This window comes from Haliaeetus leucocephalus, unplaced genomic scaffold, assembly GCF_000737465.1.
Source record: "Haliaeetus leucocephalus isolate CR32 unplaced genomic scaffold, Haliaeetus_leucocephalus-4.0 Scaffold973, whole genome shotgun sequence".
NCBI classification, from domain to species: Eukaryota; Metazoa; Chordata; class Aves; order Accipitriformes; family Accipitridae; genus Haliaeetus; species Haliaeetus leucocephalus.
Genome location: NW_010973409.1, coordinates 1,214,013 through 1,240,647, shown reverse-complemented (window position 1 = coordinate 1,240,647; position 26,635 = coordinate 1,214,013).

The window sequence follows — 26,635 nt, the reverse complement described above, 5'->3', positions numbered from 1 at the left end:
GGGGTTTGGATTTTTTTTCCCATTTTGTTTTAAACATGGATGATCCCGACTACTGAGGTATGAGGAGAGTGGCTGTGTCCTGCCTCCACTTCTGCACTCTTCCTCTTACCAACAAAGTATCTAATTTTCCTGTGGGGAGATAACAGCTCCACTTATCTGAATAATTGTAACAGTCAGAGTGAAAATGAGAGAGTCAAACTTGTTGGGTTCTTAAGCATGTCTCTGCATATTATAGCACATTAACATAAATTAAGGCAATGTTTTTGTTACCCGAAGAGTCCTCTCATGGTTCCATGAGGTTTAGATTTGACTAATTATCATTTCAGACTATTTTTCTGCCTTTAATGAAAGTTTTTCCTCCAATCTGGTTCTATTGTTGCAGTTGGTCTCTTGACAAAGTACAATGCTGAAGAAGTGTTTTCATTTTATAAAATGGTTACTAAATGTGAAACATTTCTTTCCCCCCAAATTGGCAATAAGTATAAGCAATTTTAATGAAGGAAACCCCAGAAATTAATTTGAAAATCCAACTCTTTAGTATCGATAGGTTGTTCCACAAATAATGGCAGGGAAGTAAGTAGAGGTAACAAAAATAAAGAAAACTAACCTCTAAATTGCTGTTTAAATTCAAATTCTCAGCTTGAGTAAATCAAAACTGCTGTGCTGAAGTGATATGATCTATTTTCACTTAGAACTATTCTATCTAAATCGGCAGAAATATGCTATTTGCACAAGCTGGCTACTGGGGTATTATAGAGATTGTCCTAAGAAAAACCAGCTACCTTTTTCATTTAACAATGGGCTTAAATACTTGAAAACTAAAATTAGCCAAATAGTTGATGTTATAGTTGCCCAATTTATTCCTGCTTGCAATGAAGAACGACAAATCAGAGAAAGACTGGCAAAATGTGGATCCAGACTTCTCCTAAATTCCAGTGTTTTGGCTCCAGAGCTCTGGATTGGAATGTTGAGTAGTTTTCTTTCTGTTGAAAGCGTGTTGAAGCTATTTCCTGCAAAAGGAGGAGAAGGATGATGGAACCCTCTGAAGTTCTCTTGCAAGTGGCATCTGACCTTCACGTGGGAACTTCAGTGGGTTGGTTGTCAGTTCAAATGAAGAGGAGCTTTCCAATCTGCTGTAAATAAACAACAAAGCATCAAAGGACTTGAGCTACAGCAACACTAACTGTATGCCCTATACCTCTTGTATTGATTACATCGTTCTCTAAACCTGTGGACATTTGACACCTCAATCAGCTTTCCCAAGTTGTACATCAATTTTTTTTTGTCATAACAACTCAACTTCCAGCATAGGTACAGTACAAATATAGAAAGATGCTTCAGCAAAAATACTAGGAAGGCTTTACAATTTACTTTTGGGGCAAGGGTCACTAACTCCTTTGATATTTTCTTTTCCTCTTTCTGCATGGTTCATTAAATTCCCAGAAAGGAGCTTGTATGCTGTGCACATAAATGAAATAGCGATAACAAGGTCCCATCACTTACATCTAATAACTAGTTTAAAAAAAAACCAAGCCCCAAACCACTCCACTATTGAATGGGGCTGTTTCCACACAAGTAGTGTCACAAGTACTTTTAAGTCTTTACAAGTCAAACCTGTAAGAATATGTTGCACTACTGAGTTGCAAAGACCTTTGTTAGGTAATTAGTGCATTTACTATTAATTAATTTAATAATAATTGATAGGTAATGCAGGTCACATTGTTAGGTATTGATATATCTAGTGTTTAGTCTCGTCATTGTGTTCATGGTAAAAAGTGAGCTGCAAGCAAGGAGTTTTTCTGCTCTTAAGGGACAATTACTGCAGCTGGCAAGAAGGGGTGTTGAGGAGTAGGCTCATGAATTCAGCATCTGTGACCCAGATTTTTACCAAGACTACTAGTTACTATACAGTTTATAGGACAGAAATTATAAACCAGATTGCTAAACATTACAACAATTTCTGGTTTTAGTTTGCAACCTGCTTTTTTTCCCGTTTTGCAGAATTTTTCATGTTTTTTACTCCAAGGACTCTCTTGCTAACGTTATCATTATTATTATTAAAAATATTGAAAAGATAAATATCATTATAAATACTTAATAAAGAAGTGATTTTTTTCTTTATCAAGGATTCCTGCAAAAATCCATTTTTAGGAAGAAGGCTGGTTTGTAAATAAATTTTTTCACGAAAATTTGTCATATTGATGTCGTTAATGGTATACAGTTGTTTTTACACCAACTCTGAATTAAAATGTTATGCTTTTTCAAAATCATATTGCATTTGCCTAAACCGAGCCTTTGCCATCTCTCCTTTCCTTGCTTCTCAGGCCTTGAAGGAAGTAGGACTAACCCAGGAAGATTAGCCAGGTCACTAAATCTCAAGTTGGGAAGGATCAGAGCCAGTGCAGTCTGTGTTTATTCCTTCCCTTCAGGATTACAGATGCTGCTTCTGCAGCTAGATTTCATAGGGCAAGGGAACTGATAAAGATGGGAAAGATGGAACAAATGAGCAATTTTTGCTGCAGTAACATAATCCCTAGTCAAATCCTTAATAATATCAATGTGCTTTAAAACCAACCTGTTTTCTTACTGCCCAGTGAAGTCCTTATGTAATATTATCACATTGCGCTCCAGCCGCTCGCTGCCTAGAAATCGCAGGATGAGTCAGTGCAAGCATCAGGAAAAGTCATCAAGTCTTGTTCTCCTCTCTAGTCTTATGTGGTGATCTCTAAAATATGACCTTGGAATTTGTCTGAGTGTAAATAAATGAAACTGGACTAATAATGCCAGTAATGCAAGTCCATTTTAGTTCAATTTTCTGCAGTAAAAAAAGACTTTGAGGTCTGTTGCCTTGAAAAACAGTTCAAGGTGAAGTAGATTATGTAATGAAAATGCTTGACTCAAGGAAATAGCAAGAAAGGGAGGAACTATCTAATTTAGAAGTGAAAACATTTTTTCTTGTATCCCATTCCTGCAGTTCAAACTTAGTTTCATTCTGTTCCTCTTGCTGTTTCTTCCAACTAAATTTCTTCTTTCACTTTTTAATTGAAAAAAAAAAAAACACCTCTCCTATATACTCATTGTGTTTTCTTTATTTGATAACTGGTAGCTAAAACATGAGATGGGTTCAGGTGGACAAGGAATAAAAAATAAGTGTGTGTAAGAGGGTTGAAGCAGTTTTACTAATAAATATTCATCTTTATTTGTATTGCATTCAGGATAAAGGAAAAGGAGAACTAAAGAATTCTGCATTTGGTGTTTGCCAAGAAAGAAGAAGTGTGTTCTAAGGCATTGCTTGCTATTAATGAGTGCTTAGTTTTGTCTGTCTCCTTGCATATTGATAATATTTATTAAAACAGTAACCTTTTCCTCATTGTCCCTTCCACTCCAAATAGTATTTTGGCCAGATGGTTAGTGTTGGTATCAATCTGGTAGCTTTAGAAATCAGAGCAGTTATCTGCTGGTTTGTTTGTTGTGGTATTTATATATGAATCCCCTAGTTCACACAGATTTTATTTAGGTAATGATAAATGAGTCTGGATTTCAGCTGTTTCTCTGGCTGCATAGTTCTTTGGTTGCCTTCAGTGGTGTCTGTAGGTTTGAGGTAAGGTCACTGTGCATGGCGGATGTCTTCTGCACCCTGACGTGACCCTACGGCACGGAGTTGCTCTCGCAAGTAACTTCCCTCGAGTATGTTTCCCTTAAATGACCGTCTGCTTGGAATCTAATGAAATGTAGAATTGATAGCCAGAACTGATCTATATAATGCTGGTTCCATAATCCAAGCATGAGCTGATTAATTAGCACTTTTTGAGCATCTCTACTGTTGAAGTGAATTGAATGAAATCGATAAGATCTCGGAAATGTTTGCCTTTGGAGTCAAAAGAAGCACCTGCCTCACTCCCATGAAATTTCCTTCAGAGCAATTTTCAGATTTGAATTTCAGGTGATCTAGAACTTGTAACGATCACTTGCAAGCATCTGTACCTGGAAGAGATGAACACAGAGATATGGGCTTATTTGGTTTACCCCATTAAATGTTTCTATTTCCTATTTCTTCCTGAATCATGGAGCTTCTTGCTCAGTAGTCATACCTGGCAGGTTGTTTCTGACAAACCCAGTGGCAGCCATTGAAGACTAGAAGTAGAAACGTCCAAACATGCAGCCCTAGGATTTGACAGAGCGAAGGCAGCAGAAGGATAGCAAGGCCAGAGGTTTTAGCCACCCTGGTAAACCTTGATTCAGGGAAACCCCATTTCAGCAGTGTTAGCTGGGATATCAGGCTGCAATCACAAATAATCAAAGTACATGTTTTCTTTTGCTGCCTTGGCTACTAGTTCCTTGTTATGGTTAGTTTTTGGTCTCGGGACTTGAGCAAGCAAACAAGATCTTTTCCTGTTATAACTGTGCATGACTTCTGCTGTGGATCAAGCAGGTAAGAAGACCTGTGATTATATGTCGGAGGGGAGTCATACAGAGAAGGTGCTTTCAATTTTTATTCAGTCAGCCAGTCAGTGTTAATATAAGAGATTAAGCAGCAGGGATAGGCTAGTTGTGTTGTTTAGGCTCTTGGATAGGAAATGCAGCATGAAAAATTGCCAAACCTGGCTGCTTATGAACATGAACTCTCACTGGCCACATTTACATGAAAACCAGGTACAAGGGACTCTGGGGGTTTTTAAGGCAGTGAATAGAGGCTTGCACTTGCTTATAAGAAAGATGGACGTTAATATGAAAGGGATTTTCTTTTCTTTATGTAAGCATGGATAGCGATGCTCTGAAACCCATGAGACTCAAAGATACTTACTGAAGAGAGCTGAATGTGTAGAATGAACAGATGAAGTGACCAAAGATGTGCTTGCTTTTTAATGTAATTTTTAGGGTAGGATCTCTAATCAAGAGCTGTTCCAGTTGAGGAAGGCGTAGTAAGAATTGTAGACTTCCTTGATAGAGATTGTAAGACCAACTGAAATAAAATTTCTCCTGTGCCAAAAATAAAAAAAGTATAGAGGAATACTTACGGGCTATTTTCTCTACATCTACTATAAAATAAAGTTTATATTAATAATTTTTAAGTGAAGAATAATGTGTAGTGCTCACCAAATATTTGGAATTGCATCTGCCTGTGGAATGAAGCCAGGTTAGCCCAAGCAATCTGGTGGCAGCAGTAAGAGTAGTCAGTTTGTCAAGACTTCTGCCAATATTTGATTATCTAGAATAATATTAGTCTGTATGATTGACAGACTTTTGAATTTTTTTTTTCTTTCTCAGAAGTATATTTGTATTATTTTTCAAAAGGAATAAGGTAATTTTCCCTGTTTCAGGAACTAATGGAATGTATGAATTGTTCAAGACCCTGGTGGCCTTCAGAAGACAATCTTTTGCTAAAACTGTCCAATACAGGGCATGTGCCATTTGCATGTTACTAACAGCATTTTGATGCTTTCATTTTGAACTGTAACTTCTTCAGTAATCTATAGAATATCTAGAAAGTCTAAAACAAGTGGGTTTATCCTACTAGGAGCCAATAAGATGAGTCTTTTTTTATAGGACCTTAACATTTATGTGCTAATGTGTACAGTCACACATCTTACATGATGTGAGATGCATCCAAAACAAATCTTCTGGCCTTACTTGAAGATGGTCTTGATCAGTTTTTTCCAGGGTCCCCAATGCTAGTTTTCTTTCTGCTCAGTCCTCAGATTCTTTTTTTTCTTTGCACATCCAGTACCCTCCATTAATCTGTTTGGGTCAGGAGGCTTTACAGGCCTTTTCTGCTCAGAAAACTCACCTTTAATAATCGTTTCTGGTACATCCTCCTTGTTTGTTCTCTGCAAATTAGCTGGTGGAGAAATTACAATCTTTTACAGTGGACCTCTTTAGTGTATTCATTATTCTAATTAGTTGGAATCATTCAATGTTAATTGTTCTTGAGATTATCATACAAGTGCTTCCAAAAAGGGTGCATGATACATGAAATGGTCCATGTCAGCAAATGGTTGTTCAGTGCATGGTGGGAAACAGTGGAACATTTCACAAAGACAGTCTTTAGCATGACTTCATTCTCTACATTGCCCAGGGCAAGCCTATGTCTATTCATTGGCTGTGGTGGGAACACAGTCTCACTAGATTAAACTCTGCTTTTGTAAATACCCCCTCAGCAGTACAGACCACTTTCATTAAATCAATCAGAATCAGTCAGTTGTGCATTGACAAGTTTCTTCAACATTTGCAAGTCAGCTTTCTCCTGTGTCTCTTAGGGGAGTCCTTACGTTCCCGTTTAGCCATCTCCTGTGATGGCATTGTGTGGTTTGGGCACCTTGCAGCAGTGCATGAAGCTCACTTGTTAGGAGGCTTTTTGGGGATGGAGTGGGAAATATCTCTAGTAAGGGCTTTGGAGTTGACGACGTGAACCCACCCTTGCTGTTAGATATGTGGGCAGAATCCTGGTGCCTGGGAGCTGAGGTTTGGGGAAAATATCTGAAAATTCTGGCGCCTGGCCCAGCTATGGCACTTTTAATTGCTGCTTTTTCTAAATTTTTTTTTAATTGGCAGTTCTCTTATTAGAATCAGTCGGCAGCAGTTTTTCTCCTCCTCCCCCTGCTTCCCACTGCCCTGTGAAGAAACGTGTGCCTCTTAGGGATTGCAGGGAGCGGCTAACGGAGCAGTCAAGAAAATTCTTTGTATTATTAAGAAATGGGATGATGGCTTTTTTGCCTGAAGGTAAAACTAAATTTGAGCAGCAGGGGGCATGGAGAGTGTTTGTGAACATAACTGCAGGCTGAAAAGCTAATGTCTTCTCTCTTCTGCACCGTGTTCGGGAGGGCCACAGGGGAGTTCAAAAGTCAGCTTCAAGTGTGCTGGATTGCTCTTTTCTAAATCTCCCAACTCTTGGGGGTCTGATTTTTCAATAAGACGTGGGAAGGGCTAGGATGAAATACCCATTTGCTACCTTTTTGTGAGTCACAATGTCATGTGCTTTAAAAGAAGGGTTCCTGTAATTGTATCTGTATCCAGATGTTATTCAGATCCTTTAGCTTATTAGCCTAAAGCTCTGCACACAGCTCAGCCTGTGGTCTTGGGGAAGGCCAGTGCCCTTAGGAGGAGGACACGCACCTTCTCGTACCCTCCCTCTCTCCTCTCCAGCGTCCCTTTTGTACTCCTAATGTTTTTGAATTGCTGTTGCCCCAAACAGAGGCTTGTAGAAAGTATTTTAGCCCAAGAGACTTCTGGCAGATTATTTCCTCCTTTGTCCCCCCCGAAGGATGGGATCCCTTAATCTCCTGACTCATTTGGAGCCAGCCTCCCTGCTGCTGAGGGAAGGATGTGGAGCTTTTCGGCCACCATCCCTTTCAGATACACTGCTGAAAGTGCCGCTAGTCATGACGAAGAATTTCCCGTTCCTGCTGGCTGTTGCTCGATGCTCCTCGGTTTGCCCTGGGTTGTGCTTCTGGCTGGTGTCACTGGGGCCTTTGATTTGGAGCTGTGCCTTCATTTCCTTGTGTCTGGAGGCAGTTTTGGAAATAACCCTCTTCTGCCTCCATTGTCTCGGCAAGGCACGTGGCACGGCCAATTTGTCTGCATCCAGAGTCCCTTTGTTTCTACAAACACCTGAACCACATGTTGCAAAATGGAGGATCACTGGGAGGTGCTGTAAGTTCCTCTGCTTCGTTCTTGGACCCTGATATAGCTTCATCATCTGTGGGTTGCTGAAGATGTGAATCTCCAGCCCCAGGACAGTGTTTTTTGTATTTGTTCTCGCTTCATTTCTCTAGCCAAGATCTGAGTTCCTGAGTTTACTCTCTAGCTATAGGAAGGCAGCAAAGCACAGTTGTATTGTAGACCTGTAACTTCTGTCACAAATATGCTGTGTGTCCCTTCAGGCTTGCGTCGTGAACACAAGCGGAGAAATAACTCGGGGTTTCTCACAGAAGGCTAATATGCTGCAACCAGGTCTCTGAGGCACGGACACAGCTGATTTTTACCCATTTCTGCCTTCATCCTTGGAAAATGTGGCACCTTCTGTCCTTGAGAGCAGGTTGGAGGAAGCCTAGCTTGGGACTGTAAGCATTTTTCTTTAAATTCGATGTGATGAGCATAACAAAGTCCTCAAGTCAGTTTTGGGATTTTTTCTAGATACAAATTAATCTGTTACATGCTTGAAATGCTGGTCTGCCAACTCCACGCGCTACCCTGTAAAGTCACGCAGGCATGAATGGTGATCTGGGGAGCTGGCAGAGATGTGACTCCTCACCCTTTCTCCATTGGGCCTGGTCACCTGGGATGAGAAACTCTATCAAAGCATCTGGCCAGTCTGGGTTTTTACCCAGAATGCTCCCAGGGGTTATTACAAATATGTACTGGGCAATTTCAGAATGGCTGCAGTGGTAAAATTAATTTTTGTCTAAATAAGTCCTTCTCTGTGTAGTATTGTGTGTGAATGTTATTAGGTAAGCAGATACTTTAAAGTAAGTCAAGTTCAAATTTAGCAGTCTTCTCAGACATACCATGTGCAATGTTCTGGTGAGGTGGAACGAGAAGGTTGGGTATTTAAATTGTGCAGCAACATCACAGCTGTTGACAGTACCAGAGGACCAATATTCCCAGTATGATAATGAATTCTGAGTTATTCCTTGTTGCTTTGAAGTGGTGAAACAAAACAGTGATCCAAGGCTTTTCTTCTTTCCTCTATATTTCATTTCAAGGGATAGGATCATTTCAATTGCTATGGAATTTGCTTACTCTAAGTAGTATTGAATGCAGCTAACAATTACATCATCTATCCATGCCATACAAACCTTTTGACATGGTTTTACTACTGCTTCATCATCAGTAAGATTTGCTACTTACTTGAGTGTGGGAACCACAGTTTCCTTCTATTTGACAGACTTCATTAAAATCTCAGGACTATCAGGACCATAATAAATTAAGGGTGTATACAGGGAATTTGTACAATGATACATAACCCTACATGTTATTAACTACTAATATAACTTAATTAGTTACTTAATTAACTACTAATATAACTTTTGGATCTCCAAACTGTGATTTGTCAGTGGTGGTGAGCTTGCACAGAGCTTCGGGGTTGAGCTATAGGGAGGACTTTCAATGAGGAGTGTGAAGATACAGCACATTATGGAAAGCCCTGGAGTTCCTCGCCTCTTCTGAGCTGACCAGAGCTCTCATGGCAGCCTCCAGTGAAGCACAGATTATTTATTATACACCCTTGCTGAGAAGTGGAATTCAGGATTTCACATCTGCTTACAGCATTGTATAGATGTACCACCATTTCAGTTAAATGTTTGGTATAATTTCATGGTGGTCAGTGATCAGTGGTGAAGACCGTCAGCGGACCATTGGCCCAAAAGTTTGAGACTTAGTGATCTGAAAGCCATTGTGCAAAACACAGCCTTGTTCTGAGTGAATGTCAGAAATGCAGATTGTGGCGAGTGAACAGAAGATGTTGCCTAGAAGCCAATTAAATACCATGTAACTCTTCAGAATTATTTTTTTTTTACATATTTATTCTATGAACGTACACTTCAATTCTTGTCCACTGTTGAGAATAAAAAATTGCTTGAGACAACTCTTGAGTGAAATTTTATTTCTCAGCTTTGGAATTTCTGTAGTCTGTGTGTTAAATAAGAAACTGTGTTTCATAAAGGTACATTATACATCGGCAAATTATGTATGATTTCCTGTCCTGTGCTTGGCTTAATTTTTTTGTATTATACCTGCAGATCTTCCTATTTTAAGATCCATTCAGAAAGAAAACTCTTTGAATTGAGAATTTCCACTCTTTCAGAGGGGAACCAAGAGACTTACATAAAATTCATGTCTTTATTGATGATGTTGTTTTCCAGGATTTGCAGACAGAAGTCTGTTGTTTAACCTTACTCAATTTTAAACAAGTGCTTCCCGACAGATTTCTAGCGGGAACTTTTGGACCACTATATCACAACAGCTGTCAGATTCTCTGTAAAGATAATTACCCCCACATACTTGGTTGACCCTGTAAATTAAATTTGGATACACCTTTGAAATATAATTGGCCACACTGTAGTTAACTTTTTCTTTGGTAAAATGTTATGTTTTTGCCAGGTGTGGGGCAGGGTAGGAAGCAATAAGGGGGGTAATGGGGAGAATGGAATTGATTATAACTGGTATAAATTTCAGATGATGTAAAGCATCAGCTCTTTGCGCAGGGAAACCAGTGATTAAAGACCTGGATAGTTCTACACAATTGACTTATACTCTAGAGTGGTGTTCTCCAAATTACAAAACCAATCAACCACCCTAATTGCCTTCATTCAAAACCAGTCACCAATTTGATTCTTTTACCAGCCAAATAAGACAGCATAAATCAGGCAGTATGAGTGTCGGGGAATGCACATTTGGGACCCAGCCAGATCTTATGTAAACCTAACAATAACATATTAAATCCACGGCCAGGAAAGACTTGCAATTTTCATTTTGGTACAGCATCTCCTTTCAGCTTTCTGTGACGCAGTAAGCATAGGACTGAAATGCTCCAGGTCTGAATGTGGGCCCCAGCTACGATGGCGTGACTTTACAATGGCTATGGTGTAAGCAAGGGCTGAACGGGGCCTTTACTTTGTAGTGTCTGCTTTTATTAGGATTTTTCTATAAAAGGCTCTAATGGGATTTACTTTGCTCCCATTGAATCGAACTGTTACTGACATTAGTGAGAGCAAGTTCAGGCCCTAGTCAGCTTTTCACTGTTGTTGTGAAAGCATTTGTTGGTTTCTTTTAGTGGAGTGGAGCTAATTCATTTTCGTTTTCGGCATGCATTCTCTTCGTCTGCTTTTGTGTGCATGTTCTATTTTTGGGGGGGGGAGAATCATTTCCTTATTTAAAAATCTGACCCTTTTTCAGCACGCCTGCCACCCACTAGTATAAACAGGAAATGGAGTTGTATGGCAACTTCTGGATCTTGGACACATTGAATGACTATGGAAACAATTAAAGATTGCACTGTGCCTGAGGAGTCTTTCTTTGGAAAGAGGACTGAACTGCTCTCTAGCTACCGGTAGAACTGAATGCCCATTAAAAATTCTCCAATCCCAATTTGGCTGTCAGTTTAGGAGGTGCAGTCACAGATTGGCAGTAAAAGATCTTGCTGGGCAAACAGCAGTAGTTAAAAGCAAATAGATTAACTAGATGCTTGAAGTAGAAGAATAGAGACTATGTCTGTCACTGATGGGGCCTTGTAAGAAGTCTTGTAACAAATTTTGACCACTATACACATTAATCTAATGTGACGAGTCATGATTGAATTGTCTAATACGAAAAAAGGGGGAAATTTTCAAGAATTTAGAGAACTTAGATTTCTTCCAAATGTGAACAAGAGGGCAGTATAGATGACTGACAAAACGACAGAATAAACCTGGAAAGGAGGTGCAGAACACTTCACTGATACATGAAAAACTATAAATGCCATGCTGAAGACTTGACCTGTTCCTCTTTCTAATTCTGCCAGTAATAAAAGAACATGGACATCTGATTTCTGATAAAATATAAAGGCATTCCATAAAAATAAATTCTTTATGCAGAAAATATTGAATCTGTGATACTTCTACAGGAGAATACTAGCTGTGGCCACATTGTGGTTATTATGACCAGTGCCTTCTGCCTTTACAAAGATTTAAATATAAAAATAATTCATTCTTAGGTTTCAAGCTATAAATGTATATGAAAAAGAATCCACTGCTGATGAAGAGCATTACCCATCTTTCCAGGTGTTTAATACTGATTGTTTTCCAAGTTCTCTGATAGATTGCCTCTAAACTGGGGAACAGGATGCCAGATTATAAAACAATGGCAAACATTTACCATAAGTGTCTGAAAAAATATATTTCCTGTTGCTGAATGTTTTCTGAAATAGCTATAAGATACACTCTTTGACTTCCTTTGGCTGTTAAGTGGAGGTAAAATGCACCGTTCTAAAATAGTGAAGAATTGAAGACACAAAGGCACTTGCAGCCGGTTTCAGGTAAGGGGACATTGTCATAACCTGTGAATTCTGGTTAATTTTATGAAATTTCTGTATTATTGATGACTTCATATCTAGAGGTATATCATTCCTCAGCTTGGACAGGGGAGAGAAACAGAGAGGCATACTTGTGTTGGACACGACTGCATGTGCAGGACCTGATCCAGGAGGAAGGAAGCTGGCTACAAAGCAGAGGTTATGCATGATTTGGTAGAGAAGTCAAAGGAAGGGCAATAAGGACTTTTTTAGGAAGGTCTGACCTAAGCGTAGACAACACTTGAGACAGTTTAGAAAACTAAAAAATTTTCTTGGCTGTCTGTACAGTCCCTTCTCAAGCTTGTGGGCCTGCCTGCTGGCCACCAAGGAGGTGAACTGCGAATAGGATAACTAAAGCTTTGAGGAGGAGATATCCTCATGCTGTTAGAGCATGAGCAGGAAGGAAGTTGGCCCACTGGAAGCTGGTGATGACTGGAGAATGCAAGCATAGTAAGGTGCTCCTTCTGTAAAGAAGCATAGAGCTGCTGGGCTGAAAGTGAGCCGAGGAAGACAAAGAAGGAAACTGGAGCCTCTTCCCCCAAGGGTATCATGAGTGCCTGCACTGAAAGCCCCTAGGGCTGGGGTCAGCTCTGCTCAAGTACAAGTATCCCATTCATGCCTGCAAGTTTCTCATTCAAAACCCAAAATGTAGTGATCTAATGGAAGAACCTGGAAAAGAGCAGTGGAGCCTGACAGGGATGAAGAAGCCCTTCCCCCACCCGCCCTCCCCCTTCGTACGCAGAGGGGAGTGTGGAGAATTCCTTCTGAAAAGTGGTATTGTAAGCTGTACAGAGGAAGGAATTGAGTGCTTCCCCGCATGAAATCTAATTGCATAGTAAATACTTTTTTCTTCTCTTTTCACTTGTCTCCTTTCTGTTATTTTCTCTTCCCATCTCCTGATTTTTATTCCTTCGTAGTTTCTCATTTCTCTTTCATTCTGATTTCATATGTCATTTCATCGTCCTGTCTTCTTTCGCTCTGATTTTGGAAACGTATCTAAATAATTTTGCTAAATATACCAGTGCTCTAGTCTCTGTGCCTTTCTTCTCTAAATGACCGTAATCTGGACCCTGCGTTCCACCGCCTAGTGCACATACCTCATCTAGCTGTGCAGAGGTGACTCCTTCCCTCTCCACACCCCCAGAAGTGGAGAGCACTGAAGTCTGATATGTGGGGTTTAAAGAAAAAAGGCATAGGTACATATATTCATTTCCTTCCTGTCGCAGGCAACCGATTCTGTGGAAGCAATGTTAACATGAATAAGATCATGTCCTGCCAAACCTTGAGACAGTCTCAGCTACTTCTCTTTTTAGAGGGAGGAACGTATGCAACTTATTGATCTTCCTAACCCCTCAGAAAAATCCCTAAATTTTTACGGTGACTGGTCTGAAAGATCTGGTTTTGCAGGATGCAAACAAAGAATCCCAGATTTCAGTCTGCAGGCAGATGGACCTTTAAACAAAACTCCCTTCACAGCAGGGACATCTGTTACAATTTGTGATCCACAAACTTTAAGGATACTCAAAATTCAGCTGTGGGGCTCAATCCTTAGCTAGACTCAGCAGGAGAAGTAAAAGGCAAAGTCCGTGTGCTGTGAGATTTATGAAGAGCTGAAATAGTTCCTGCAGCAAACTGGAACTATGTGCATTTAACCTCATGTTAGCCAGAGCATGGCTTGGACATCTTTTCTTCTACTTCTTTATCATAGAATACCTAACCAAGGAGGTGGGGACAGTGACAAGCAGCTTGGTGGAGCCATTAGAGGGGTACTGTACATTAGGATGATATTTTTTAAAATAAATTGTTCCCAAAACTGTGCCAATGGCAATTTTTCATTCACTTCGTGGAAGCAGGAGCCAGCCCAGTTGTTTGCATTTACGTTTAATACCTTCGCGTCTTCTGTTGGGAGTTAAAGGTTACCAAACAATTTTGTCACTGGAGTCCAGTGTTGGAGACTGTAGAACTGTTTCTGCCCTGCTTTAAAGCAGGCTCCTTAGCTGGTGAATGATACGTATTTAGGACAAACATAATTTTCTATTAAGTACCAGAACTCATTTATTCAATACATCTTTTTTTTAACAGTTTTCAAGGTTTTCTGGAAAAATTATATGGCACTTTTCATTGCAGTGGACACTTCTGATGGTGCTGCTAGCATTTGTGCAGATATTACATGATGGTTTAAAATGTTAATTGTTAGTTTGGATTTTTTTCCATGAATCGTTAGTACTAACATGGGATAAGGGTCATTTAAGACAGGACTGAAGTACTTTGCCTTATTTGTCACTCATTAAATGGGTATGCTTTCTTCTCATCAACTTAATTCTTTCGGCAAATACTTCTTCATCTGCATTCCTTGCAAACATTAAGCGGGGGATTTAAGGAGCTTTGGTTAGATGCTCACAATGTGTTTTGCTTGGACAGATAGGACAAACATAAAATTCGTAGGACTGTGTTGCTGGCACACCACATGCTATATTTTAAAAGAATTCTATCTTTAGCCTCCCTGTTCCTGATACTTTTAGACATGAATTAGTATTATGTTTATAGAAGTTCTGAACTAATGTCTGTGAATATTTTCCAAAAAAATCCAGAAGGTGCAAACTTAAAGGCAAGCAGAGCCAAAGCAATTTTTATTTCTTCTTTCGGCGAACATTTAGGAGAAATATTTAGATATTTTAAGTTCTGCTTGACAAGTTTCCCTTAATATCTCAGATTCTGCTATCCCTAATTGCTGGTGTCACAGCTTTTCTGCAGTAGTGCTCATGCCAGCAAAGGCTTGGAAAAGCCGTCTGTAATTTAAAACTTTATTTTGAAATTCGTTTCACAGGGTATACCTGGCAAGAAGTCAAAGTGCTTCATTGTGTGATCTTTCCACTCTCTGCACTACATAACATGGTGATAGCTCTCCTAGCTCTCCTTTCAGTGGTTGGCTTCCCCCCCCCCCCAGATCTGTCTCCACATGATCTGACCTTTTTCATTCTGGGGTAGAAATGTGGAACTACAGTGTGAATATTAATTTAGCAATTGAACTGTGTTCTCCAGCGACAACCTTCTCTCTCAGATACAACAGGCAAAAAGAATTGATTTAGCATCTGCTCCCATCAGACTGATACTTCATTGCACCCTCTCGGAAGAAAAAGTAAAAACATAGATTTTCTACTTAGTGCCTCCTGTTTCTCCCTAGTTTGGGGTAACATTAAAAGGAGGAAACTTGTGCATTGCTGATAATACACCCAAAGTGATTTGGCCATTTTATGACCTTTAGGGAACATTCAGTAGAAGAAACTTACTGGTTTTCCCAGTGGCCTATAGTGGTTTTTATCTACTGAATAGTTCATGTTAGGTGGAGTGTCCCATGATTTTATAGCTCCCAGTATGGCTTAATGTTATTTGTAGATATCATTAAGCAAGAATAGTGTTTCTCCCTTTATAAGCTTTGCATAACAAAGTCCCCATGGAAGTGTTCCCAGCTGTTTTCCTGTAATTTTCAAAATTTCACCCAGGTTTAGTCATCTGTGGATTTTTTTCAGATTATCACCTCTTTCTTCACTGATACATGAAAAAATGGTGACAAACACATGTTACTCTTTGTAGACTTTAAGTTGTACTGGGAAGAAGGAAAACCCTAGACTGTACATTCATTGGGAAAGTTGTCAGTTATTAAGTGGAAGGAGGGGTACCCCTGGGTGTTTCTATTCACCAAATTGCAGTAAGAGGTCTTTTTCTAAGGAAATACTAAACTCTTGTAAGATGCTAATAGTGTGCACTTACAAGAACATGTTTGGGAGTAAGTAGCAGCACGTCACATTGTAGTGACAGTGAAGCATGTAATGGTGCATTGCAGATGGCTTTCTCTTTGACACCCTTTTCACAGTGCTGCTGCTCAATTTGGGATTTTAGCATGAATTCTTGTTCCCCAGTCAACTTCCCCCATCCTTCCAACTGGGACAATCTTCTGAGTGTTTTGCTTTCTTTTAATAATAACAATAATAATATCAACAAGTAATAAAATTAAAATAACAATAATTTAATGTTTTTATTACTAATACTATTAAAATGCAAAGTGAACCTTAGGGAAACTACACTGCAACCTATACATTCAAGTTTTAGTAGTAAAAAAAAAAGTCCACAATCTCTCTTCTCAAGAATGTTATAAATTTATGAATATCTATCGCTGCATAACTCACTTAGTCAACCCTGAAGAGTAAAAAAAAAAAAAAAAAGAAAAAAACCCAGAAAAGTTTATATCAGCTCTTAAAATCAGTGGAGATGTCTGTGCTCCTTATTGGAGGCAATTAATAAAAGTAGATTCATTTATGTTGGGTATTTGGGTACCGAAGCTTTGTTGGCCATTATAAACCTCAAACTCTTTTATTACCCATTTAATCTTGTACTTTAAATTGTTGTTTATTTCCTGAGAGTCAAATTATAAGGGTACAAATTTTCAGGTGGAGATATTTCATATGTTGACCTAACTTTAAACTGTTAACAATATCTAAATAAAGAGAAGTGAAAAAAGTTTCACAAGAAGGGTGTGCAAATAAGTGAAGAGAGGAATGGAAGAGACATGGGTACACTGAAATAGATACCCAAGATTTTAAGGAATAGCCTGAAGGTTGTCATAATTTCAAATATAGATGCAAGTTGCCTACTTACACCTACTTTGTCTGCAAATTCTTGACTTTTTAAAGGCAAATGTAAGCGTTCAAGTACAATTTACACAAGCACTTCTCTTCTGTTCCATCATCCTTTTTTGTGCAAAAATGTGGATTTTTTTAAAGGTACAGTGGGTGACTCATCTTTTGAACAATTTGGCCCTAATGGAAAGTAAGTAGAAGTAAGAAGAATGCTTGTGTAGAAGAATATTGAAGGAAAAAGCAAGACAGTGAAATACTTCAATTGTTTGTTCCTGTTGTTAGGTGTTCTCTCTCTAGACCTCAGCTGCACCAGTATTTCCTCCAGGAAGTAGGATACATGATGAATGTGTGTGTTTTTTCCAAAACTGAGTTTATTAAAAGAAAAAGGTCATTAGGGCTTCTCACAATTGGCAACCCCGATATGCACAGAGGCAGTGTTCTGCCAAGCACTTACGAACACCATTGACTTCCCTTAAGTTTAGAAATTTTGCATGATGGCTGTATTGATTGATTTATTTATTTATAAGTAAGGAAATACACAAGGGAGAGAAATGAATAATCTGACGATATGTTTTGGAGATTAGCCTGGTGGAATTCTCTTGTAAAGATCAAATAAGGCCATACGCACCCTCTGGTTTTGATTGCTGTATCACGGTGATCGATGCAGCAAGGCCATATCAGACCATTAAACATCTGTTGTTCCATGAGCCATTGCTAAATGCTTCAGAACAAGGTGCAAGATATCCTGTAGATAATAAGAGTGGAATATGCTGCCCAGAGAGTATTAATCTTCCTAGCCTTCTTTTATAGCCTGCATCATGAAGATTTATATCCTTTTAAAACAAACAACAAAATCCCCGCTTTCCTATCTAAATCTCCATCTTTTTGTTCTTGCAAAGAAATAAATTTTTTGTCTTCAGCGCAGGATCAATTCTGTTAGATATTTAAGCCTTTCAGATGAGAATCTGTGTATGATTCTAGTACTACAATGAATCCTCTGGGCTTCAGTAGACTTCCTCCTGTGCTTACAGCTATGCATATGCGTAAGGATCTCGATGAACTGGGACCTTAGCATCTAGAACAAAATTGACATCCAGCACCTGAATGGCATTTCCTAAAGTTATCAATTTTTTTGCAGATAAATGGTTAGCAGAATCTTCTCAAAATGTTTGATTCTGATGTTAAAGAAACAAATAAACAGTATATCTGCTGCTTCATCTAATAAGTTTGCTATCCTTTGATCAGCTAGATGTGATCCATAAAATCAAATTATTACTTAAAATTTGTCTTACCATTACTGAATTCTACTGTATTTATAGCAACTATATTCCTGTGTATTTTTTCTTAAATTTCAGGATACAATAAAATTTTTATTTTTTAGAGTAAAATGTTCTGCTTCTCAAAAATAAGTTTTTAAAATAAAAATAGTTTTGCATAAACTAATTAAATTGTTTTGCATTAACTAATAATTTATCTAGAGAGTTTGTTATGAATTAAAATGTTTCTGACTCAAATCAGAATTTTAGGCACAGCAAAAAAAAAGAATCTATGCATGTTCTATCAATTTGATCTATCTATCTAAGTTAACAATTCTTATTAGGAAAGTCTACTTAGGAAATACACATTTTTCTGTATCATGGCCAAAATAAAAGAGAGCGCTGTAAAAACAGTTGGTAACCTCAAATCTTGGTGTTACTAGCATCTATTCAGTGTCCATTTAATAATTTTAATTTTGTTAATAGGTTGACAATGCTACCAAATACTTCAACAGTTTATCTCTGACTATTCCATTATACAGCAGCATCTGCAAACAGTTTGGGTATAATGACAGTCTACAATAGATATTTCTAAAATCAGAGGAGTTAGGGGCATAAATATATTTAGTTTTTAGAATACTAGATAAATTTTTTCTTCCATATTTAAGCTGTAGAACATTATCTTTTTTCCTGTGCCTTTCTTCTTCTGTTACATAAAATCTTATCAGCAGTCAGTTAAAAAAAAAATTAAAATTACCTTTTCCTCTGAAATAAATGTTTCTAGATATTTCTTTTAAAATATAAAATTTAAAAAGAATATTCAAAAAGTTGTAACAAGGTCTGGTTTTAATCTCTATGAATTAAAGAAAAGCTTCACAACACTTCCCCCCATGTAGTATATACATAGATGTATAAACGTAAATATACATAGATAAATGAGATGGAACAAAGCTCTATTATTATGATTCAGCTCCTCAAATCTACTTTCCCCTGTCTTTGCTTTTGTTTGTGCTTTAGCTTTCTTAAATCAACCTAATTCATGGTTCTGCTATTAGCTTCCTTAAAAAACTACTCTGCCAATAGTTTTAAATGTCACTGGAAATATCCTCTGTATTCTGCCTGTGTTCTTCTTTGTTTCACTTAATTGTGCTTATGTGTATGTATGTGAATTACTGGACGCCTCTCCGTGTCTTTTGTTGTGTTTATTCCCAATTATAGTAGCTTTCATAGTCATTATATAACTGAAAATTGACCAAAAAATTGATTTGGTGATTGGGTGATCGGTGATTGATTTGGTGGTTTGGGACATTGCTGTTCTAGATGAATGGACAAAAGATGTCACACTATCTCCCAAAGGGTGCAAAAGAAGAAGCAGTAAAATCTCTGTTATAGAGACCGGGAAAGAGTTGTGGAAAGTTTGAGTCACATAAGAAGCCTGATTCAGAGCTAATGGTGATTTTTGATCTTCCAGATAATAGTTTTCCTCTTTAGGTGAAAGGCCATCCTTTTTTTCCCAAGTATAGTAAGCGAGATTCTTTTCTTTTACATCTATACCCATTAACTTTCTGTCTTAGTATCTACATAACAGTTCACTAGATACTGAAAGTTGTGCTTTAATAATAATGAAGCTACGTATTGGTGACTGGAGTTTTAAAATACATTTCAAACTGAACAAATAACGTATCTCTAAAAATACCTTTTAGCATTCTTCCATGATATTGCCACCAGTCATTCTGAACTGTTTTGGTAGATAATAGGGTAACTAATGTTGTAAGCTTCTGTACAAATCTTGTTAATATTACTGTTTTTTCCTGTTTCTGCTGCAAGGTTATGACACACACACGTGTCAGGAAATACAATATATGACTGAATATGCTATATGGCAAATTTTCCTGAAATGTGTATTCTAAGCGCAAAGCTGCAGAGGCTATCTACTGACATAGAAATATGAAATTCAAAATGTACCTTTTAAAGAAATTTCTACGGTAACCATATTAGTTTAATTTGCTGTTAATCCTCTAGCCTTTTTAGACCAGTGTCCTTATAGAGTGGTAAGAAATTCTGTCCATTCTCAGGCTTTGGAAATGCAGTCATCAACTCTAGAAAGGATTTGACTCGAGAAGCAGAGGTTTTAAACCAAGTGGGAACAACATGACAGAAATCTCTATCTGCATTCATTCCATGTCTAGTCTTTGAGAAGCAGGCTCAAAAACACAAAACAAAACACAGATGAGACAGGGTAGCATCTGTTTATCCTCGGAGCCTCCTGCTGTGGTTTCTGGTCATCTTCTCTCTTGTCCTCAGTCTCTGTTCCTTATCTCTCATCTGGTTCTTGCTGTCTGAACATGACTGCTGTACTTACATTTTAAAATCTAGATTTTAACATTTTAACAAACATTTGGGGATAGGAAAGGTGGCTCTGGTTACAGCAGGGAGAAACACAAGAAGCAGAGCTTTCCTTCATTTTTTCCCCTCCTTTTGCCTGTCAAGTTTATGATGTTGAAGTTCAGTAGGAAGGATCTGAATCTTCTTCATACCGTTGGGCACTGGGGCAGAAAAATCCCTTAGGCTGAGTTGCACTGAGTTATTCCCCTAGCTGTCAGTATTTCCTAAGCGAAGAAGTGCAGCTCCACATGCCAGGCTCTGAGGAGCCTCAGCTGGATTTCCTCTCTCCAGGGTCAATGACTTCTCTTATTTGAGCACCCTCCAACAGGATTCAAAAGATCTCTGCTTCCCACTTGGAGCCCCTCAATGTGTAATGTGTTGGAGTTATTTTTTCTCAGCAGTTTAATGTCATGAAAGCTGAAGCTGTTTTCAGACCTGTGTGAGTTTTTCCTTACTGCAGTAGCCTTACTGAAAGTTAAGTTATTGGAGTTTTGTTGTTATTGTTATTTTGGTTTATTTACCAATTCATAGAGTATAAAATGCCAATCTGAAAAACTTGTGGCATGGCCAAAATGCAAGTCAGCCTATAAAACTCTTGATTGTTAGCTGATAAGAATAAAAAGAGTGGTTTATATTTTGAAGGAAAGTACTACGAAAGGAAAGTTGCTTGTTTGCATTCACATTGATACTTGAAAGTAAAAGTATTTTTATATATTTAGAAACATTTGATTGACGTTATCTAGAAGGAAGTTTTCTTTTATGATCTGGCCCCATGATAGTGCTTTATGTGCAGTAGACAGTTACACAGGAGAAACCCGTGTTTAACTCAAGGAGTAGTTTCTACAGAGCTTTGTCAGGGATCTGTTTGCTTATACTCATGGTTTACTTTAAGGTCATGAGTAGTCCCATTATTTTAAATGCTGTGCTGACCAAAACCAGAGAAGCTTCACATTGTCAAACCTTCAGCATGTGTTACCTCATGCTGCTTTATTCCTTCATTTAAGATATTCCCTAATTTTTTCATTGATTTAATAGTATTTTTATTTGTTGATGCCCATGTCTCTTTCCCACTAGATTAGACTACAGGACTGTCAATAATCTGCAGAATTATTTGAATTTTAATAGCCTTTCATTGCTTGCTTTTTTTTCCCAGGGAAATAAAAACAAAACAAAGCAAAATCCCATAACCTCTTGTGCCTTAACACACAACGTTTACCTTAGGTGTTTCTGTTGTCTTCTACATTGGGAATTTTAGTGTCATTTTTCATTGAGATTTACTTATTTTTTAAGGAAATCTGTAACCTTGTATTGATGTATCCTGGAAAACCAGTCTTTGCTACACTGAATTCAAACAGCTTCTAGTCAACTTCCCAGTCATAATTTGCTCATCCCTTTTAATAAATTAATGATCTCTTTCTCTTCTCCAGCATGAGTGCCCAAAGCTTAAGGGAAGAAAAAGCAGCTTTTCTAGGCAACTCTGTAGCCCTGTGTGCATGTTCCTCTGTTCTGTATTTGATATTCAACAGATATCTGGGGCAGTTGAAATTGATTTTGAGTACCCTGAGAGCTGGTCTTGATATGTCTTACTTCTTATTTTCTTCTTCTCTTTGTAGTTCATTCTGCTTTCTCTTTTATTTTTCATACGTCCTACTGAAGTCACAGAATGGTTAGACTGACTATTACATTTCTAATGGATTAGTTGACTACTGGAAAAGCCAGAGGATATTAGCCTTTTCACATTCAAATGTGTCATATACAATATATGTGGTTCTATGAATATTTAATTTGAATGAAAGACCTGTCTGAGTATGATTTCACTGAGGAAGAAATCACTTTTCATTTCTGGATTTCCTGGATATCCAGTTTGCTTCTTTGCTTTTTAAAATGTTCATTGAACATTTTCAGTGAAACTGAAACCTTTGGTGAATCCTGATCCCAGTAACAAAATTCATATTGAGATTTGGTTTTCATTTTAAAAGAGAATTTTGTCCGTTCGATTTATTTGACATTTGCTTCCTCTTCCTGCATTCCCTCAGTTGGATCTTTAGGGGCTGTGTTGTCTATAATGTCCCTCAGCGATCAAACATGTTGGCACTTAACAAATAATGAGAGTTCAGGGGTGATATTGAAAGAAATTATGCTATAATTTTCCCTATATTACTTAATTCCATAAGAAATGGTGTTGAGCTTCAGATTGTTATGCTGGAAATTATAACTCCGTGGTCAGAGAAAGCAAGCTGTTTTACCGTCAAGGGAGCGGGAGCCTGTTCCCCAATCAGCAGTAAAACAATTTATGGGAGGAGTATTTGTTTCTCCAGCACAAAATAAAAACGGTTTGCAGGGTATTGTAGCTAATGACAGGATGGATATATCATGCACCTGCAGAACTCCTGGTATACAATAGATATAACGTCACGGGAAAGAAATCATAGCTATGATAAATGTCCTAATCCCACAGTGAGGTTTACAAAAGCATGCAGGCCCATCCACAGGAGTTAGCTGTAGTGGTACATTGGGTAGCTTTGCAGGATTTATAGAATTCTTCCCAGTGGCCAAATGCATTTCATAACTGCATTGCATTCAGTAAAGTAGGCATTTTGTGGACGTGAAGACTTGTAATATGCATGTGATGCTGGAATCAATGCTTTGCCTACTGCAGCTGAGGAAAGAAATCTGACTTTTTCTCATTTGGTAGAATTGTAGAAGTGATGTTGTGCCACGGACATTTTTTGGTTGTTCGTTAAGTATCCCTCTTCCCTGGTATGTGAGTCTGGATTGCACTCACTGGTTAATGTTGCAGACTTGCTTAAATTGTCAGCCAGCTGTTACTCTTGGGATTGCTTTAAAAAAGTTGTATATTGCAGATCTAGTGTGAGGAAAATCATTTTGTATCCAAGACAGTGGTTGATTTATTGTTCAGGGAGTAATTCAATATACATGTAGTAAACAGATACATCAGGAAAAAAATTAAGATACTGCAGAACATAGTGAAACATACCTTTGGGTACTGTAAAAGGGAAAGGAATTCAAGTGTTAATGAAATAATTATTTTTCTTCCCGAACTATCAAAAAAATAATGAGTTTCACAAAAGATGTTAGCTGTCTGTAAAAAGTCCCAATTTAGCAGACAGGTAAATGCTAAAATCAGTCATTAATCAGTAAAGCTCCTGAACTTGTGTTTCAGTCAGCGGTATGTAGGTCCACATAAAAAAATTACATGTAGGTAAAAGTGGTCTATTGACTTACAGCAAAACTAGTACAAGAGCCCTCTGTACCTGGGAATGTGATCCTAGGAAATGCACTTAGCACGTTAAAATTTTTTTCAATTTTTGCAGCATCCCTTTGTGTCCTCTATTTTATGAAGGGAATGCTGCAAGTCCCAAATACTGCTGTGTAGTTTGCAGAAAAGACTTCAAGAGTGGCAACTGTCATATATGAGAGAGGAATTCTTAGACGTAAAAATACTACTGTGGAGATCTGCCAGGATCGGAGACTTAATATGATATGTTTTGTATGTAATCAACAACTTTCCTTAAGATTAGTGTTTACCATTAGACTTTCTTATCTGGCACAAATCCTCCCCTTCAAGTTCATTGCCTCTGTGACTTGTGTGCTCAACAGCTCCTGGTGGAAGAACATCCTTTTCTCCAGTCACTCCATACAGATGAGCTGGATGTGCATTCATAGGAGTATTGGATTGAGTGATTATTTTAGATGGGTGACTTCTTCAGAAATCAGAACTATGCAGGTCATCTGTGGTGGGGTCTTAACTGGTGCTATCTTGGCAGAATTTACTGGGAACACTCAGATCACGCTCATCTTGGGTTAACATAATGCTTCACAACTTTAAATTGTAACCTTGGTGGTGGAAAAAATGCTGGAGTAAATTTAACGGATGCCAGTGTGTTTTATTTTCAGAAGATAATTACTTAATGACCTACTATTACAAGGTCATATTCAGTGTCCTTCTGAGTTTGTTATGACTTAAATTTCTCACAATAGATTGACTAAATAATATTCTGAACAGAAGAAACTTTGACATGCCCTTACTCCTTTCAAAGTGAAGGAGGCAGAGGAGAAGGGAGGAGGAGGGGACTTGGAGTCAAGATATTCACTGTGTTCAAACCTAAATTAAAGGTTTAAACTAGACCAATAAGAATCCCATCTAACAACATACATTTTAATCCCAATTTACTTTTTACAAATAACCTAACAAAGATAAACAAAAAAATATCCTTTCACTTTTCCTTCTGTGGAAGGAAGACATACAAATGAGCAGTCCAGGAGCATGAGTGACCCCGTTCCCTATGGCTGGGTAAACATGGGTAAAAAACCAATACAAGTTTCTCTTACACATGCAAAATTCCTTTTCTTATTCTGGAGAATTAAGTTTGAAGCACAGGAGCATTTCCTGTGACTTATACTTGGTCTTTGCACTGAGCTTGCCTGCTGAGGTACTGGTGGTGGTAATGCTTTTCGGGAGGTGCACGCGTGCGGAAGTTGGCTGAAACCCAGCAGTCTCTTGCCTAGAGAACCATCAGGTAACAGCAACTTTTGATTACACCCAGGTCTTCCACACAGGTTGCCAAGAGTCTTTAAGGCTTTAATCTGAATTGTCGCTGGCCTGTCTCATGTTACTAACTCTTTGCCCCTTGGCACTGACGTGGATGATAAGATGGCAGAAAACCAGGCTCTTCATGGCCTCTTCCTCAAACCGTGAAGGCCTTCATTTTTTCAGCTCCCTTGCTCACTCTCTGTAACTACAAGAGCAATGTTTCATACTTTGCCCAGGAAAAAAATGCTCTTAGGGTTCAAGTAACAGTTAAAAGTACAACATGAATTACGGTGTTGAATCACTGGAAATGACAGAAATTCTAACCAGAAAAGTGTGAAAACCATATATATTTTGTTTTCAAGGCATAACTCTGGGGAAAAATAACAATGAGTGGCAGACTCTTTTTGTAGAATACATTCCTCAAGAGTTATTTAGATAATTTGGGACCTATTCTAAAAAGTCTCTCAACTTAGCATTCCTAAGTGTCCTGCAGGCCTGGGTCCCCTTCACCCAGTTGGCCAGGAGCCTGCTGAACAAAGCCAGCCCACGGAGAGCATTCCTTTCCTACCTACTGGGAAGGGACAGATGGGCTGCACACCCTGGGTTTTGGAGTGATGTGCGCTAGCGCTCAGTGCTCTTGGGTCCACTGGGTGAGCTATAGCCTTACATGTATGCCGAGATATGAAATATAGCCTCATCATTTCTCTGCGGTTTCAGTGGAATGCTATTTCTCTCAGTTGATCCTGTTTTTCCAGGTACAGCATATTAAGTTTCAATCCCATGTCTGGAAAAACAATGTTTCTCTTAAATTTGGTCATGTCTCTGAAATTTTTTTCATAAAGGTTATGAGACAAACTTGATAAACTCAAAATCTGCAGTAGCCAAATATTAAGAGCTCAGTTCTTACTGGAACAGATGGAGTCTGGTTCTAGACTGTAAAAGATTTGCAAGCTATAGTGAAAGATGATGTCGGGAGAAGTAGCAGCACAAAATTCCTCTTTCCTGCTATTAAAAAAAAATAAATCTGCAATATCTTCCATGTTTAGATTTCATAACAACCCCAAAAGAAAAAAACACCCTCATTCTTCAATTTCACAATTACCACAATCTTTAAGGTCTCTCAGGTGTATTTTGTGATGAACTAACTTCAGATTTGGTTTGCCAGTTTCGTATTTTCTCTGAGCAAGAAAACAAATGCATCATTTTAGCTCATGCAATAATGTTCCAGGGCAGCTATTTTCATTTCTGAGTTTTCCAGGTTATAGGAAAACTTTGATTTCTATGGGAACGGTAGTATTTTGTAAAGCATCCAAACTTTTAAGAGCATAGGACTGTGCTTTTCATCATGGTCTGATCCAAATACAGGCATACAGCGTTCCTGCAAGCAGTATCTCCAGAATGGCAGTTTCTCTACTTGGCCTTTCACAACTCCTGTAATCATTTTGACATCCAAAATAAGGGATGTCAAATCCCTTGAAGGGATAGGGGGAAGAGGGTGGACATCCTTTCAAACACAGTTGCTTTCACAATAAACACCAGAAGATACAGCTGAAGACAGAACCATTCTGCAATCAAAATCCAAGGGACTGGAGGCAGCTCAAATTGTGTGGGCTAAGAAAATGACATCATAGCTCTGGAAAGTTGCTTTTAAAAGATGAGGTAGTGGGAGGCTGAATTGAGATGTTATTTACACCTCTTTAATCTCACTTGTCTTTTTTTTTTTTTTTTTTTTTTTTTTTTTTTTTTTTTTTTTAAG